Here is an 18,161-nt window from a genome sequence, read left to right on the forward strand (position 1 = left end):
GCGCGGGGCTCGCCTGCGGCCGAGCGGCGCTCGCCGCGAGGTCCCGCTCCGCCCGCCGCCCTGCGCTAACGGCAGCTCCAGGCAGCTCCCAGCTCCGCGGGCGTAGCGCGGGAGCGCACCCAAGGGCGCTGCGCAGCGGTAAGCGCGCAGCGCGGCGCGCTCCTCGGGGCGCACCTGGATTTCGGAGCCCGGTGCATCCAGCCCGGCGCGGAGCAGCACCGCGCTCCCGTTTACAGTCGCTCTGAATCTGCGGTGCTCCACTGACTGCATGTCCCGGGGGGGGGGGGGGGGGCAGCGGTGCTGCCCTGCACAGAGACAAGATTAATGCTGAAATTCAACTGTACTAACATCTGCTGCTGAACTGAGTCCATAATAAGGATCCACAGCCAGAGGAAGGACTTAGGTTATCGTCCACAAGTAGTTCCCCCTCCCCTCCAATATTTAGTATATACTGCAAAATGAGGCTGGAGCAATTTACATAAAGTTGTGTTCATAAGAGTTATCTGATTTCAGTGACAATAAGCATGAACAAGAGCCTCTGGCACAAAAGAAAACAGTTTTTGTCTGACTTAAAATTAATTAATCCTGCCCTTTACAAATAATATATTACTAGAACACCGTATATTTCAAGGTAGATATTAAGAACCACACAGTTCTTAAAGATGGACAGCCTCTTMACTGAGTCACAGTTGAAGATTATGCTGCTCATTCTTGCAGATTCAGTAGTATTGATGCAATCCCTCCAAGGGTGATGCAGTACCATCACACACCGTGGATGCTGCTGTTTCAGTTCTCTGCCTCCCTGCCAGAGCTGCATGCTCTGCTCTCAAAAATACATATAAAAATCCAGCCTTCTGTTAGTTCTGGCTCCATGGCTGTGTTAATGCACAATTGCTTGTGTTTAATATTATGAGCACACATCAGTAATTTTCTGGAAAGTGGCCCATATATTATTTCCCATTTGTAGTGGAAAAGTGATTTCAGGCTGCAGAAGGGCAGTGGACTTTGCTTGCAACACCTGCAGGATAGGTATAGATGTCATTTATTTTAGGGGAGAGGAGGAGACATTTAAGACAGAAGGGAAGGCAGCAGACAGGTGTCACTCAAGAAGAACCAGTAGGCTGGAGCTGCCACCCCTCTGTCCAAAAGCAGACTCCCAGACAGCCTGGCAGCCGTAAATATGGAAGAACAGTAACCATGTGCCGCCAAAACAGTCTCATTAGTGTCAGCAGCCAAGGCAAATCTCAGGCATTCAGTGCAGAATTTGGGACTGCTCCTGCCTCCCTCTCTCTGCTACAGCCCAAGTACGTCCCACTACGGCTTCTCAGGACCATTTGCCAGACCCCTCAAGATGCTCTAGTCCACACAGGGCAATCCCAAGCGCATCCCTGTGCAGCGGATGGGGACTGTGCTCACTGCCAGGGCTTCGTGCCCTGTTGCACGCTTCCCAGGCATCAGCCAACACCAGGGCCCCTTGCCTCATTGCAGACTTGTTTCGCGCTCTGCAGCAGTCTGCATGAAGCACACTAYTTTCCTCCAAGGATGAGAGAAGCAGCTATCAGTCTCTTAATTTCATTCTTCATGGCCACCTAAGGACCACTTTTCCCAGCTCTAGGTATTCCTAACTCTCTTCTTATCTGCTGGAAGCCCTTTGCAAAGGCACAGAGATGAGCAGCACTTTCCATTTCCTAGGCAAAACGAAGTGCAACATCCACCTTTCTTACATAGGCATTAGGGAACGAATTGGGTTCAGGTTTTTAATTTTCCATTCTATCTGAGAAGCTCTTTATAAAAAAACACCACCATTTTATTGCCAGGAGGAGGATATTCCCTCCCCTTTCTAAATGGTACTTTTATATCTGTGATCCATCATATATGTCTCTACCACAGCTTAAAACAATAGTCTGAGAACAGATGGCTCTACATTTTCTTCTTTTAGTTATTGAAGACTTCTCCTCCTGCAGTTTTCACACCAGTCAAAAGAACAAATGATCAACCTTATTCTTCAAAGCTACAGGATCACAGGTCTGTAATTCTGAAGAAATATAAACCTCAAAGGTTGTTGCTGTTATACTTAAGAATATAAGTTCCAGATTTTATGATTCTAATTGTTTTAAGTATATTACCATCCACCAACACAAAATCACAAGCTGTTTCAAGCAGGATATACTTGTTGAAGACATGGTGGTGGCTAGCCAAGCAATCCTTCCACACAGCTTGACCTCCAACTTTGTCCCCCTTGTTCATCAACTGTCTCCATATGGTCTGAAACTGAACACAGTGCATAGAGCCACCTGGTGGTTAACAAACCATGCCCTACATGGCCACACGACAAAAATCATCTTCCTTCCACCTGAATGTYTCAAAAGCCAGCTTTTTCTTAGCTTTTAGATTGAGGCTGTGGAAGTTTTTAGAGGCAATACCAAACGAGGGAGAAAATTTCTCTGTCTGTTAACACTGGGAACATAAAAACAGGAACTTAGCTGCTTTCCTCGTGTGAGAGCTTGCAGGACTGAGTGTTCTTCAGATCTGAACATCTCCCATGAGTACTACAGAATCCTTTTCCAAAAAACAGATCATTATACCATCTATTCCAGAGTTGGGCTCCCTTTGATAATAATCCAAACGTCTTTCTCTTAAATCTGGAAAATTCTCACAGARCTGTTTGGGCAGATCCTCAGCTGGCATTATGTAGAAGGAGCAATGCCAATTTATCATGACCATAGACAGACTCGCCAGTTCACACCAGCTGAGCATTAGACCTACTGTCTTTACCCGTTGCCTCTGAAGAAGGAGCCTTTTTTCACACATTTTAATTACTGACTCCCTACATAGAAGCTATTTCCTCACAGAAAGGCCGCTAACTGGCACGTTCAGCACAAGATGAAACCTTTCCGATAATTGTTCCTTGAGTTCATGTTTGTGAAAATAAATATCATCAGATGATTAAATTAAACACCGCAGCCAGCCCAGCTATACACTATTTTCACTTATCATGCAGAAAGGGAGATCAAAGAGAAGGGCTCAGGTAGAGTTACTCCAACTCCTACAAGTTTGGTTGATAGCTACCTATTGAACACACTAATTAGCTTCCTACTTGGGGTGTGCAGCCCAGAAGAATTAACCCTCCCTAAATAGGCTAGTATAGCCATTTTCATGCTCTGTAATCAACTGGATGCAGAGGGATGACTGTCACTTAATTTCTGCATACTGTAAGGAAGCAGCACAGGCTGATTATGACTCTGGAGACCTTTAGGTCTCCATTCCCTTCAGTGACTTGCATGGGTGTGAGAGAGGAGCTGGTCCAAGGTAACATGAGCCAAGGCTGGGCAAGACACACTTCAGTCCTGCAGAGGTTCTGCCTCTCAGCTTGTCCCTCCAGAAAACCACTGTCCTTCTCCCTTTTAGTGAGCAGACATGCCCCTCTCTGTGCTCCTGCAGCAAGAGGCAATATGGCTCTCTCGAGCTCCTTGGCTCAGACATGCCTAAATAGGGAGACTATTTCTGAAACGGAGTTTCATCCAAGTGCTTTCCTGCTTTGCTTTCTCCCGTTGTGGTGAGTGAAAAAGGAGAGCAAAGCAGTGGGCAAATGTAGCCCTCGTTCCCACTGCAAGCTCGCCATCCTTTCTGCAAGCACACACACCCACACAACCAGAAAGCCCTGCTATTCTTCTGCTAATGGGATTGGCACCGCTTAAAGCAGTCTGCGAGGGTATTGTCTGCAACCACAGCAAGAGAAACATTATTCAAAGGCCATTCAGGCCCCAAAAGAAGCGGCAGAGCAGAGTAATTATCGGAGACTCTCCATTAACGAGGGCATCTTTGCTCTTTGTCTGTGTTGGTTTAATAAGGGCCACTAATGGGGCCGGGGGAGGGGCACACTAATGCTTCTAAACAAACCTCCTTTCCTCCCCCACTGCCGCCCCGTGAGGAGAGCTGGCTTTATGGGCACTGACAGCCCAGCTCCCAGTTACCATATTGCAAAGTGACCTTCAGGAAAACTTAGTGTGAACCCAGCCGCTTTCAGTCCCATCCCCACGGGGCCGCCAGGAGCATCGTTTGGGTGACTGTTCTCTTTTTAGCCTTTCCATATTTCTCAGTGCTTCCCCAGGCCTTCTTGTACACCCCCAGCCTGGCCTCTCTCATGTCACCTTGTGACCTTTCATCGCTGGACTCAACAGCACTAAGTAGCAGTAATGAGGGACGACAGTGCAGATTAAGTTCTCGCAGCAAAACCCTGGGCTGCTGTCCTTTATCCAGCAGCTATGGCTGGGAGATGCTGCTGGGAAGGCAAGCCTGGAGCAGCATCCCCTCCCCATGCCACTGGAGAAGGCAGGTGGGGATCTAGCCACAGGGCAACCGGTCCTACCTCTGGCTCCTGATGCTTTTCTGGTGATGGAGAGGTGGACTGAGGTAAAAGCCAGTCAGAGCCTCCTTCCTGAGATCCTTCAGAGTCATTCTCAGAGACACGTATCTAAATTCTTCTGAGAAGCCATCTAATAGACTGTTCATATCTTCAAACGCCAGTTTTCAGGGGCCAACTTCCAAAGCAATTTGCAGTATTATAGTCACGTACATACTGGCCGCCTAAACAATAAAATGTGAASAAGAGGTGTCAGGACTTCTCTGCAAAAGATAGTGTTCAAGGAGTGCACTGCAATGATGCATATATACCAAAGTAATAAACCAAGAGAATGATACAGCCCTTTTCAACTACAATGGAGGCTGAGAACTGCTAGATTCATTCTCAGCCAATGAGGAAATCAAAGAACAGTAAAGGAAAAAGTTTCCATAAGTTTGTGCAGGTGGACTGCAGAAACAAAGCAACCTCTGCATGCTGTGTACCTGAATGTGGACATGTCAGCAGCCTCAGGAACTGCACCTGAGAGCCATTTGATGTCAGTGCTGGCTCTTCTGTTTTGAGGAATGTTTTCCAGACTGGGTATGGAATAAAAAACTTCTCTACACAGGAACCCATGCAGCTTTCTCTACACTGGTGGACATCCTAGTGCTGAGTGTTTACCACAACCAGAGGAAGAAGAATATGAAAAAAAATATGTAAAAATGTGGAAACTGCTTAAACTATAAGGCTCAGGTTTGAAGAAAGAGACTCCACACAGGAACTCACTCTTGCTTCCTGGAAGCTTGGTAGTTTTAAAATTTTCATGATTTCAGGCTATTTCTTTCAATATTTCATCAGTAACTGCATCTCTTCCTAGGTGAGTCTCTGGCTCCTCTCTATGGGATCAAAAAAAACCTCCGAATCCTGCCTGCAAGGTCAAAGAGAGAGCAATCACCTTTTACACATAGAGAACTAAGTAACAGGGAAATTAAATTACAATACCTGAGGTCATTCTTGTCATGGAAGAAGTGGATACAGTTCTTTCTCTGGACCCTTAATACAGTGTTTTAAGATCAGTGGTGTTCTTTCTCCATATTTYGAAATACCTGGAGGATCACTCTCCTGAAAAATAAAATCATTTCTATTTTCAGCATTTCATTCTTCATGTTAATCGGTCTCTGTTTGTGCTTTCTTTTTCTTTTTTAAAGTGAATTATCATACACATACAGAGTAACTGCCTTTGCCTATAGATTTTGCAATCTAAATTAGGAGGGTAATAAATAGATGCAGAGGACAGTGGATTGCTAGAAGCACATGACCTGACCTCTGATTGGTGCAGGTTTTCTATTATAAATATCATCCTTCCTCACCACCAGCAGATAATAGAGTTTGACTTAGTTGAAAAYGTGCATTTTTAAGAAAAGATTCAAACAAAAACAAAATACGGACTCAGAATGGAGGATTTAGCATCCAAGGTAAGGATAAATAGAGACATGCAGAAAGAAAGAGGTTGGTTTAAGGCCTAGAAGATGTAGGTATCGCAGAAAAAGCAATTGCAGCATGGGTATGAAGGGCTGCCCACAGGCTGAACAAAGAATTTTGTCATCACAATAGGGAGATCTGCGACCCGGCATGAAGGAAAACTCTGAGTAGCTTGTGCAGGACAAACCGAAATGAGATGGTCCTGTGGTGGAGGAGAGTGAAGTTCTCAGCAGCAACAGAGATCAGATGGGTGATGAGAGGCTGAGTGGGTCTGGTTCTGGGAACTTCAGCCCTGGTAGCTCAGTCGAAGGTGAGGCATCTAGTATGAGAGAGATGGGACAGAAGAGAGTATAAGGTTTTGGAGCAAGAAGTGCAATCTAAAAAGTCATCAGTGTAAAGCAATTTTTTTGGCAAGTCTTCCAATTCATCCTCCTTCAGATATGCTTTCTGCAGGGAACAGGTAGCAACTCCACTAGCCCAGTGACTTGTCAACACAGTATTCAGACTTGCTCTTTAACACRGATATTTTCTCTCATTCTTTCTTATATTCATTTTGTTAATATTTTGATGATAATRGTCAATGAGTCTAAGTAGACTCCTTCCAGGTTGCTCTGCTGTTATCCTATCACACTTAAACTGTCCAAGAAAAGTTTGAATTTGAAGCTCAGCAAAGCAGTGAACAGTTCTGCATTAGCTGTGCAGTTTTAGATTGTGCCCTCAATTGTGTTTGAGCTCATTAATGCTGATTCAAACCGTTTTTTAATTGTATTTGTGCCTTGAAACTCAGGAAAAAAGAAACAGGAGTAGAAGATGTCTTTCCAGAAAGTCAGTTGTATACTTATTTGCAAACCACTGTGAGCAGACAACATATTGAAATATGAGACAGAAAGGAGTTATTAATCTCTGCAAGTACACCCCAGTTTAGTTCAGTGTCACTTCCCTGCTTTGACTCTGCATCCTTTTACCTCTTTTTTTCCTCTAAAAAATATGCTCTCACTTTGCTAGCTTAGAGCAATCCTTCCCTCTAATGTCCTAGATGGGTACTTGTTGCACTTGCCCTCTGCTCTTTATACCCAACGGCTGTTCTCTTAGCCAACAAGGGTGGTGCTAGGGAAAGGTACCACTTAGCAAGGCACCACTAGAAACAGCGGGAAGCAGCAACTGTTTGATACTTTTGCCTGTCCAGGCAGCCCTTGTTTGCAATGGTTAAAAGGAGGGGAAGCCAGATTAGAGCAATGACCTACTTGCAAGGCCTTTACTACTCACGCATACTCCAGGCTTCTGGTGTAAGCTGCTTTATGTCTCCACATCTCTGTCTCCCTGCTCAGAAGGAGGAATGATGTATTCAGGATGCATTTGAGAAGAATTAAACTCTAAGCAATTAGGTAGTTGATGAACTCTTCCTCTGACCAGTCTGATGAGGCTTCTGTATCCAAACAATCCATGGACTGAGATCACTGAGGTAATGTGTCAGCCTTGCCTTGTTACAGTGCTATAGGTAGCCTAAGAGGATGTAACTTACTGTTCAGTTTGATCATTTCCTGATTTGCTCTTCACTCTCTGCTTGCCTTTGCTCTACCCCCATCCTTCTCCTTTTCCTGGTCCCACTGTGGTTYCTCTCCTTTGGCAGCCTGGTTCAGTGCAGTTCATGGAAGTTCACGGCTTCTCCAGCTTTCTGGCCACAGGCACTAGCCTGGTTCTGATCTCAGGGCAGTGCTCACTATCCCTAGGAATCCTTGGAAACAGCAGACAAGAGGGACATCTCTACCATAAGACACTGCTGGATGAAGAGATCCCCCAGCCAGTGTCGATCCTGCCAGCTTTGAGACTGGGAGCAATACTGACACCTCAGCGCTATGCAGCGCTTAAGTTACCTGTCTGCTGCACCATACTAACAGTCATCCTGTAACCACAGCCTGCACTGGTCCCCTTGCACAGCAGCACAACCATGGAGAGTCTCCAGACACTTCAGGGATCTCTCAAAAGGCAGTGTATGGGTGCAGTGCAGAAACAACCTATGTGAGCTCCTCCCTGGGCAGCAGCTCCTGTAGGAAGGCAACAGAGAAGCTGGAGTGAAATCAATGAACAGCTGCTATATAGCACTAACTTCCAGTTCTAACTCACCTGGAATGGTTTGGATAGAGGCACCTGAAACCAACCCTATTTTCTACCATCTAAAAAAAGTCTGAGATGTCAGAGCTTTCACAAGGGTAATCTGCTGAACTTGAACTGTCTCTATCAACTGGCATTTATTTATTTATCACTGCTAGGAACTTGTCCTTGTTTTCTCCTCAGAATAGAACTTACAGACAGACCTTTGGTGTCCATCTCTGCACTCCTCTGCAGTGACAGTTCAGCTTAATGCTCGTGTAGTTAGTACATAGCATCTGGGGAAAAGCAGCAAGACTGGGTTGCTGCTGCCTTCTTGAGGCCTCTGGCTGATGCTGTAGTTACTCAGGTGCAGCTGCAGTTGGATACAAACTAGAGCAGTTCCAAGATTCTCCTACTCTGCAGTGCAAGGAGTGAGTGCACAAACATAACCCACAAGWACCTTTCCAGTAGCTTGCAACACCTAGACAAATACCATCCTTAGAACTAAAATCCTCATGTATCCAGCATTGTCCAGAGTACATTCCAACATGACCAAACATTTTGTAAATTCTGAACAGTCTCAGTTGTCTTCATCTCTACTTCTGTTGCTGAGAACAAATTAAAAAAAAAAGTGGGGAGGGGGAAGGGGGGACAGAGACAGGGTTGAAAGAGAAGCCAGCTAAGTAAAAATGATGCCATTGGTGTCCATGGGGATGAACAGTTTGGGTGATAATGAACATAACACAGAGGACTCTTTATGGTACCATCTACAAGAAAGCAAATAATGGCATTTCTTGGTACTGCATCCTTTAAGAGTAAAGGCCACCTAATCCAGTTTTACACAGTTGTGCTGCAAGGGACTTGGGAGAAAAATCTCAGTCCTCTACTCCCAGATATATCCTAAAATCATCTCTTTCAGACACTAGGTTATGTTATAAGCCATAGCAATCATCAATACTTAATACTGGGAAAACCATGGTCCTTAAGTTTAGGTGTCCACAGAGTCAATGTGCTGTGATGTCCTCCCATTTTCAGCACTTTCCAGGGGTCCCATTGCATGGCTTCCTGAACAGTCTGTGCCGGGGAGAGACCATGTTTCTGGCCATAATATTCCACTGAATTCCCCCTGTTACGACTTGCATTTGAATAATTATTTTGTGTCACACGACTATGTTCCTTTCAATCTGATATATTGTATTTTCCCCACCAGGGCTATTATAGTGAAGAGGAGGGTAAAGACTCCCAGCTACACTCAGGCTGGCCTGACAACACTCGAAAGCCCCTTAGGCAGATATTACTCTCTGYCTGCCCATGGTAAAGAGAATCACCATTGACACAACTCTTCTCACCTCTGACCTGGAAAGGGCCAAAAAAGCCTCACACTTCCATCTAGTGCTATTGTACTTGTTTATCTTGCATTAAACACATCACATTTGGAATAAACTAGGTTAGAAGAACAGTTCAGCTGTACAGACAAGAGATGGCTATTAAAAGGCTCTGTTTATGCAAGCCAGCAACAGTCTGTGCTGGAGTTTGTGCATCACTGCCCTCTCCTGGGCAGAACTGCACCACACAACCATGGACCCCAGGCTGCCAAAACTCAGTAGAACAGTTGCTTTGTTCTACTTCAGGCAATGAGGCAATATGATTATCCACTCACTGTTGCACTGACACCTTCAGTAACCTCACTGAGCATCAGTGACAGCAGAGCTGTTCTGAAGGACTAAGGATTTGTTAAAATATAATTAAACAGGATATAGGTAATGCTAACTAGGATTAAAAGTCCACATCTCAAGAGCTCCAAGTTATTAAATGGCTGTAATACAGATTAAATTTGCTCTGATTATGTAAGTCTGTCTCAGCTAAGACATTTAAGTAGCCTCTGTTACAATGACAGATTCTTAAGGCAGAAAAGCAGGAAGGTGGTAAAAAAACAAAACAAAACACACAGCTATCATGTTTCAGGTTTCACCTAGTGCTTTCAGGTCTGCTGGGTTCATCTGAAATTGCCTTTGAAATACTCTTCTGTGCATATGGATAAGCTGTATTTGCATACCTCTATTTATGTGTACATGCACTATCATCTCTGACCAAATCCCTGCACATGGCAGTATTCTGCCATGCTGTTTACATTTCTTCCTCATACTACAGCTCTACTCAGAGTACCAATCCTGCCAATTTCATTTCCCAATCTTTTGTTCTGGCTGATGCTCTCTGTAGACACTTGATGAGGTGTTTTGCATACATGGCCAGTGAGAAACAACCTTCTTTACAGCCTACCCCTGGTTCTTCATCTTGTTGAGGTGATTCTGGGGTGTCTCTGGTCCCCTGGGCTGGCACAGTCTTCTTTGTCTTAGAGAAGATCTTAGTAAGCCCAAGAAGCATTTACCTTTCAGTGCCTCAAGCCCACAGGGCAGTTGTTTGCTGAGCTGCGTCTCATGGGAATGCATGTGAGGTGCCTGCTATTAGCTCCCAGCAGCCAAGATCAGGGGAAACTTGCTACTCAGCCCTGTGGTCTCTCTTGGGCTCTTTGACTGCTGCTGGCTGAGCCAGAAAACAGAGAGAGGGCACAACAGAGAAACTTAAGGAGCACGTCTCTTAGYATGAACCTACACTCAACAAACTCAGGTACAAAGCACTCTCCAGCTATACTTTATTTAAGTTTTGTCCATCCAGCAGCTCCCCCAGACTGAAGYCGCTGTGGCAGATACAGTCTGAAAGCTGCAGTACAACGCAGTGTGCCCTGTGTTACAGTCTCTCACATTTCAGTGGGGATAAGTGGGCTTATTTCCTCACAGGAAGCTGTGAAAATAAATCCAACAATGACAGAGAGGTGCTGATCACCAAAAAAATTGGGGCTACAGCTTTTCATTATCTGAGTCTCTCTGAGCCATATGTGTAATTTCCTACACAGATAAATTCAGCCCTTCTAGTTTTGCCAGTGATGGAAAAAAGTGCATTATAGTCATCAGTGCCACTTTATTTCCCATCTTTGTTTCCCCAAGAGTTGTCTAATGTATTATGCTTTACTCAAATGTTCAAGCTATGAGCTCCCTCTAGTATCGCAAAAGGATTAATGCAGTTACTATTTTTGCCATCCTAACAGAGAGCAAATATAAAGCAATACCAGTAAAATGTGCGAATTCCTGTTCCTTTGCTTCATTGTTGGCAAATGACCCTTAGCACACAGCTAAGCATAGACACCTTCAGGGCTATGAGGCAAACACATCCACAGGGCAGGAAAGAGCAAGATCTAATTCTATATGCTTCCCCACGCAATACAGCCACAACTGCAGAAGACCATGCTGGTCATCAGCTTTCACAGGAGAACAGCATAAGCTGGTCAAGAAGATTTCCATGGTGGGAGACTGATGTGGTCATCACAAACATAGCCAGAAAGGTAGCCCACTGGTAAGCACTGCCACCAAGAAAGTGTTAACAGGAGAAAAAAAAGATTTAACTAGGAGGTGAAATAATCTTTAGAGTATCACAAGCCATGAAATTCTGGTTGGGGTTTCAAACTTTCTCTCATTCTCTAACCATTACTTCCATTCTACACAATTGGGGGACAAAATAGAAGATTCTTTCAGTTATGCAAGAGCTCTTCTACTCCCCAAGAGTATTTAAATGATCTGCCTTGAGCGATTTACGTGGGTGGAAAAGAGGTCCCCCCTACTAGGGTTTAGATCTTACATCTGGACTTTGTTGGCAATTATCCATTCCCAGGCTGAAGGAAAGAAGAAGAGATGCAGCTGACTTCTTTCTGGTGGCATTTGGAAGTGATTTGGAAGCTGGGATGTGCCAAGCACAAACGTGCTAAAGCCCACGTCTCTGCACTTACTGACTACGGTATACGTGCTSTGCCAGTGGCCTAGGCAGCCTCTGCTCTGCTGCAGAGCAATTCTCTCAAGACGCAGTGGAAGCAAACTGTGTCAAACAGAATGAGGCAAAGGTCACAACAGGAAGAGAGGTAAGGACAGATGGATCTGTAACTATGGATATCTGCTTGCCAAAATTGCAAGCCAATGTAATACGCAGAAGCAACATTTTGCTCAAGCAGTTAAGAGAGATAGTTCCCTCTCCCCTAGCCATTAGGGAGGGACCCGTGACCCTGTAGTCCAGACAGGCATTACAGATATCAGTTACATCTGTGGCACTTACCAGTGATTCCTCTGCACTACAGCATTGGCCATCCTGATACCGAAATGGAATATCAAAGCCTTGTCCTTGACTTTCAGGGTCTTCACTGAATCACACACCTCCTGCCTCTTCTGCTCTTTCTAAGGACTTGATTCTAACAAGAACCAAAAAAAAAAAAAAAAAGTTTCCTGCCCAACGAAACATATGTTTACTAAAAGGCACGAGTAATTGCTAAAATCAGGATGACTTAGAAATGTGTCTACGTGGCCACCAGCAGTGCCAGCACCAACCACCAGTCTGTTCTACTGAATGAGAGCCCATTCTGATCAGGTACGAATGGCAAGGAAGGTTCAAGGATGACCAGCTGCCAGAGTCACCCAGGGACTCCATCAAGTCTAAGGTGAACCTGTCATAATCAGATTATTAGATAAACCTAGCACAGTGGTCAAACACTGGAATAAGCTGCCCACAGAGGCTAGAGAGTTTCCATCCTCGGAGATATTCAAAATCCAACTAGACATGGCCCTGAGCAGCCTGCTCTAGCTGCTTTGAGCAGGGCTAGACGATCCCCAGAGGTTCCTTCCAACTTCAGCTATTCTATGATCCAAATATGCTTTATAAGCTGCAATGCAGATATGTCCCAAGTCTTCAACACAGTGCTTATGATCACAGGACACTGTGACTGGCTATGCAGGTTGGCAGGGCATACTAGATACGATGTTTCTCCAGCTTGAGAGGAAATTACAGCTCAGAAATGCTACTGATGGCTTGGTAGAGGTGAGGTTACTGCACACAACTCAAGTTAAGCACACAGTCCAATTTCTGTTCAACCCTTGGGGAGACAAGTTACCTACGGTTTACCTATGGCAATATTTTCCATAAATACTCAATGCATAGGAGTTACATATTTMTATACCTTCATTAGCATGTCAGTCTATACAAAGTTTAACATTTATTCTRAAAGTTTACAACCCTCTTAACCCCTACCAGCCCCCTCTCTACACTTCCCAGTAYTGGGAAGAACACAAAGGCTCTGGTTTGACTTTTCCTTCAAGACAAGATGGCAAGTACCTAGACGGCTTGGAGGAACATCCCTACTTTGGGCAAATAGAACCTATTCAGAGCRTCTCTGTGATCTATTTGTTTTTCTTTGGCTCCATCCAAGCTGTCAGCTACTTGGACTTTGGCTTTCCCCAGGCCTCTCCAGCACATTACAAGAGTGGACATTATAGAGCTGGCAGCAGAAATACGCTTCACTGCCATCTCCCAGGTACCCTATCCATTGCCCTCTCAGAGCTTCTCTGACATAGATATCTATCATTGAGTTCTGATGCTAGTAAAAAGGAAAAGGAGATGACAACAAAACATGTATTTGGGAGCTATGTAGAACTCATCTAAAGCAAGTGAAATGACTGCAGAGAACTTCACTGATTCCAATGGATTTTGGATGAGGTTGATGAAGGTAACAGCTAGAAATTGTATCCAAAGCTTGGCAGTTAGGCCAGAGAAATAAAAAGGAAGAGTTCTTAGCTCTTTCATTTGCCTTTTGTGTGACTCCATACAAGGTACTCTTGGTCCCTACTAGAAAATGGAAGCTATTCTTTCCCCCTTTCTCTTTAAAGCTTTTGGGAGGTCTATGGATATAAAGCTCTAGAAATGCATTAAATGCTATTATAAGATGAATTACAGCATGACATGTTTTAACTATGAGGGCTGTCTGGCTCTTACACCTGGATGAAATTGTCACCACAACCATCTTTTCTGCCAATTGAATGATCTTTTTTGAATGATTTTCTTGACATCCAGATCAAATTCCACACTAGAAATGAAAACATCTACCTATTAACTTATTAGATGCAAAGCCAATTTTGAGATTTTCACCACCATACTAAATACTAAAACAAAAGCAAGCAGTTGGGGCAGGGGGAACTATTATGACAAGTCTGCAGAAGAATTTCAAGGATCCTGACTCATATCCCACGTTAAACTAGCAGATAGGATTGAGGCTGCAGCTTATACAGTTGCTGGGCATTATATGAGACAGCTCTGGCTGGTTTCTGCAGCAGAATCTCCCACTATTCAGGGGCCCAGAGAAAACAGACTTACTCTTTAGCAGTGCTTCTGAACATGCTGTAGATCCTGCCTTTAGTCCTCCTCCAATTTCTGCTTTGGTTCCTAAATGCAAGTCTTGCATGTTTCACACGGATTTTCTGGCCAGCGACTATGTTTCTGCCTTGCACTCCTGACTGCTTCACTTCCCACTTGCTCCAGTTTCAACTTGCAGCCACTGTATCTCGACACTYCCGCAAGTCATGCCAGCCTTTGCAGCATGGCTAATTGAGGAAATGACAGAGAAATAATGCAATTGAGTTCTGTTTTTCTCCTCCTCATGAACTGACTAATTAAAGACAAGTATCCTAATGACATCACAAACAACAGTAACAGCAAGAAACACATAAAAGAAATAGAGCTTTTATTCACCCTTGAATAGGTGACTAGAACTGTGAACTCCCAGTAATACCAATGAATAGTTTTCTGCCTTATCTGAAGGTCTTAATTCAAGCTGTTAGAAAACAGCACGGCAAGATTCATATATTTGAACATGCTATAAAGTCACAAACCTGCATGTGCAAAGCAGGCTCCCCATCATTAGAGCACATCTGGCCTCCAGGGGGAAGGAGGAATCTGGAAAATTGAGGTTTAAGCAGTGCTGCAGAAAGGCTCAGGCTGCAGAGGCAAGAACCCCACAGAGAGGTGGAAACTCAAAGGTGGCAGAGCTACAAGTAACCCACTCTGTCAAGCATCTCCACCCTTCAGCAACCAGCAGCTTCATCAGCAACTTCCCTTGATGAAAATCCTTATATAATTGTTAGATTGTAACATACTTGAAACAAGTTGAACATACATCTTCATTCACTTGCTTTCAAATGTAGGTGTGTGTCCATCTTGTGAGCAGCAATCTGCTAAACTTCCTTCCCAGAACTACATCACTGCTGTTTAACACTAATGTTAAACCAAATGATGATGCTAAACCAAAGCCATATTGTTCCATTTGAATGTAGCTATGACCAGCTGCTCACTGTCTGGAAAAAAAAAATCTCTTTGCTGGTGAGCACTGCATTTCCTTTTTTTTTTGTTTTGTTTTTCCAAAAAACCACTTTACATGCTAGGTGAGTATCTTTCCTTGGCAATACTGTACATAAAGCGAATCTAAGTACTTTTCACAAGGTACAATACTCAGATTTGTATGAGGAAAATATAATACTGGCACTGCTGAATGACAGGAAAGAGACCAATAGTACTTGGTAACATGTGATAGTGGGTGTCCCCAGGAATTTAACCACATAGAATGATACAATTATTGTATATGGAGACATAATCTAGGAATGCAGACCTGTCYAAAACTCTTCTGTACTAACCACAGCAGTAAGAACATGGACACATTTTCATGTCTTAAGTGCTCTTTCACTGATTTGGAGGAGTTACTGAATATTATTAATTAAGTACACTTAGCATTTTCCTACTTCTGTATCTTAGAAAAATACCTTGGACTTTTGGAGTGTAGCTTCAGATTCTTCTCTAGTCTTTTCACAAATTATTAGTTTTATATCTTTGATTTTTTTAACCAAGCTTCAGTAAATTAGTCAGTTACACATCCTTACTGACTAAATAAATTACTGTTTATTTGTAATATTCTTTTCGTGTAGCTATAAGTTATTGAAGAGAGTGAGAAGACTTGATCTTTGTTCAAAGAGACATAATGAAAAACTCCACTGATCTATTCAAAAGCATTTCTTATGCACAAATCATGGCACTCAACAASGTCAGACAGAGTTTGTTTTCTATGGTCTGGCATTCATGACATGTTAGCATTTCTTCCCCCTCTCCTCCATTATTCTTCCACCTTTAGTATATTTAGTTGTTTCACCTCACTCATATTCAATTTCTATTACCATTTTGATTAGGACTTTTTTTAGGCTTCATTAATGCAGATCACATTTCAGTCAATAAAAGGAATCCTTCATGCTACCAATATTCCAGAAAGATCAAGCTATTACTAAACCTTTCCACAAAGGTTTTGAAGAGGCTGTGAGCATAGTAATGGTTCATCCTTCTTTACTAATCCCAAACTGATCTGATCTCACTGGAGAGGGCCACATACTTCATTCCACGCTAGAAGTTGCAGAACAAGTAGCACTGGGATTACTGGAACCCTCTTCTGCCTTCCTATAATCTGAGATGCTGTGGGCACAGATTCCCACTGGTCCACACACAAGGCAAATCTGTTGTGGCGTGTTGTTAGGAAGAAGACCAGATGATGGTGCTGGGCAGGCAGAGTGGAAGGGGAACACTTGTCCTCCAGCCTCTCTTCCCTACTGTCAGGGCAGAAGGAAGGGATACAAAGGCAGCAAAGCCAGCTGGTGGAGAGAAACAAGTCAGGCCAGGCTGAGAAAAGCACAGGTTCAGCACTGCAGACGTCCCAGTTGAAGTGCTGCCTAATAATGTCCACACTGAGAACAGCACTGCCTCTTCTATGGCTTCTCCTCCGTTCATTGCAACTTTTTCGGATATCTTCTATGCACCTCTTCATCTCTTGTCTATGGCTGCAYGGGCCACCTTCTCTACTGCTTTGGACTGTAATCCCTTTCTCTCTTTCCATCTGCTTGCAAAATAAATTAATACCAGGATAATAGCTGACAGAGATGAAAATGCTTTTTTGATCTTACTTGGAGAAAGCAACGCAGTCGGGAACAACTCAGACTCTTTCCTAGAGTTTGATTTCATACTCACTGAAGTAAAGGTAAGATTGTCATTGACCTCAGTGGTTACTGAATTTATTAACATTCATTAAATTTAAACATCTAATTAGAACAAAAACTCTAATTCTTCTACGATGTACGTGAGATTGAAATCTGCATTATAAATTAGTCACAAACTCAGTAATACGATGATACATTTTTCTACCCTTCTGTAGAGGAAATATTTTCAATGACTGACTGCTTGGCATAACAGCAGTAAGACAAAGTTCTTTCAACACATGAAAATGAGTCAACACTTCTGGAATTATGTATTTCTAAACAACTGTCTAAAACAGCTGTACATACTACAAGCAGTTTCTAAGGTTCTTTTCTCAGCAATTATTCGGGCTGTCATGTGTAAAGTTTTTTTACTCCTTACATGAGTTATTTGCTCTTTACAGAATGGCTTAAAATGGCTTAGTAGAAACAGCTGCTTATCACAAATATTATCAACAAATGCCTGAGCTTGACAAAACATTATTTTTGTTTTATATATATAGAGAAAGATAGATATATAAAATTGTATGTGGCTATACACAAATTTCAGTTTTTTGTAGCCTCCGAAAGTACTGCCACTTTTCCTAGATTTGCTGTTTCTCTAATGTGTACAGAGCAGTCTGCTGCCCACAGAACCGTTACTAGGAAAGAAAAAGAAGGACTAGCAAAGTATTTGCTCACTCCAGATACAACAGAAAGCTGGATGACTTATGGGAGTTCAACCAGCTGCCATCAGTGAGCTCCCACCTTTACTCTCTCTTGCTGCTTTTGCAGGGTTGGTCAGTCACTCACTCCTCTACAAGTCTTTCGATATAAGGCAGAGACAGAAAGAAGAAGCAGGGCTCATGTCTATCTTCTATTTTGTCCCTTGGTTCTCTCTCCTACTGGATGTGGGGATGAGGGCTGCATCTCCTGCCAACACTCCATAGATTTGTAGCTGTTTTCTAAACAGCTGCAAGTTGAGCCTCTCTTGCTTGACCATATAGATGAAAGAAATAACTCTCAGCAGGGCACAGACCATCCAGAGGAAAAGTAGGGTCTTAAAGATATAAACATTAAAGTCATCTACCACCACTCCAGAAACTCTAGTAAAAGCTATCAGAAACGGTTGAAAGCATTTTGGACATTTCACTTACTGTGCTAATTCCCTGATTCTTTCTGACACTGTTTGTTGCTGTATAACTGATTATGATCCAGATTAGAACTTCAAGCTGTGAATAAATAAGGAGAACACATCATCCAAAAAACAAACAAAAATTTTCTGCTTTCCCAATACTATTTATTACAACAGCAAGGCAAGCAAATGCAGA

The 18,161-nt window shown here is 43.4% G+C and overlaps 1 protein-coding gene across 1 annotated transcript in view; it reads right to left on the minus strand.

The window, feature by feature from the left end:
* Positions 1 to 6,035, minus strand: part of PLEKHM3 (pleckstrin homology domain containing M3) — a 101,215-nt gene extending 95,180 nt beyond the window's left edge. The window contains exons 1-3 of the mRNA XM_085299386.1: positions 6,012 to 6,035; positions 5,345 to 5,464; positions 4,370 to 4,587 (exon numbers count right to left, since the gene is read on the minus strand). The gene's annotated coding sequence lies outside the window, so the exon portion shown is untranslated. The remainder of the gene's footprint in view (positions 1 to 4,369; positions 4,588 to 5,344; positions 5,465 to 6,011) is intronic.
* Positions 6,036 to 18,161: the final 12,126 nt, after the last annotated feature.

This window comes from Rhea americana, unplaced genomic scaffold (assembly GCF_003343005.1).
Source record: "Rhea americana isolate MKP2758 unplaced genomic scaffold, rheAme1 scaffold_15, whole genome shotgun sequence".
In the NCBI taxonomy this organism is placed as follows: domain Eukaryota; kingdom Metazoa; phylum Chordata; class Aves; order Rheiformes; family Rheidae; genus Rhea; species Rhea americana.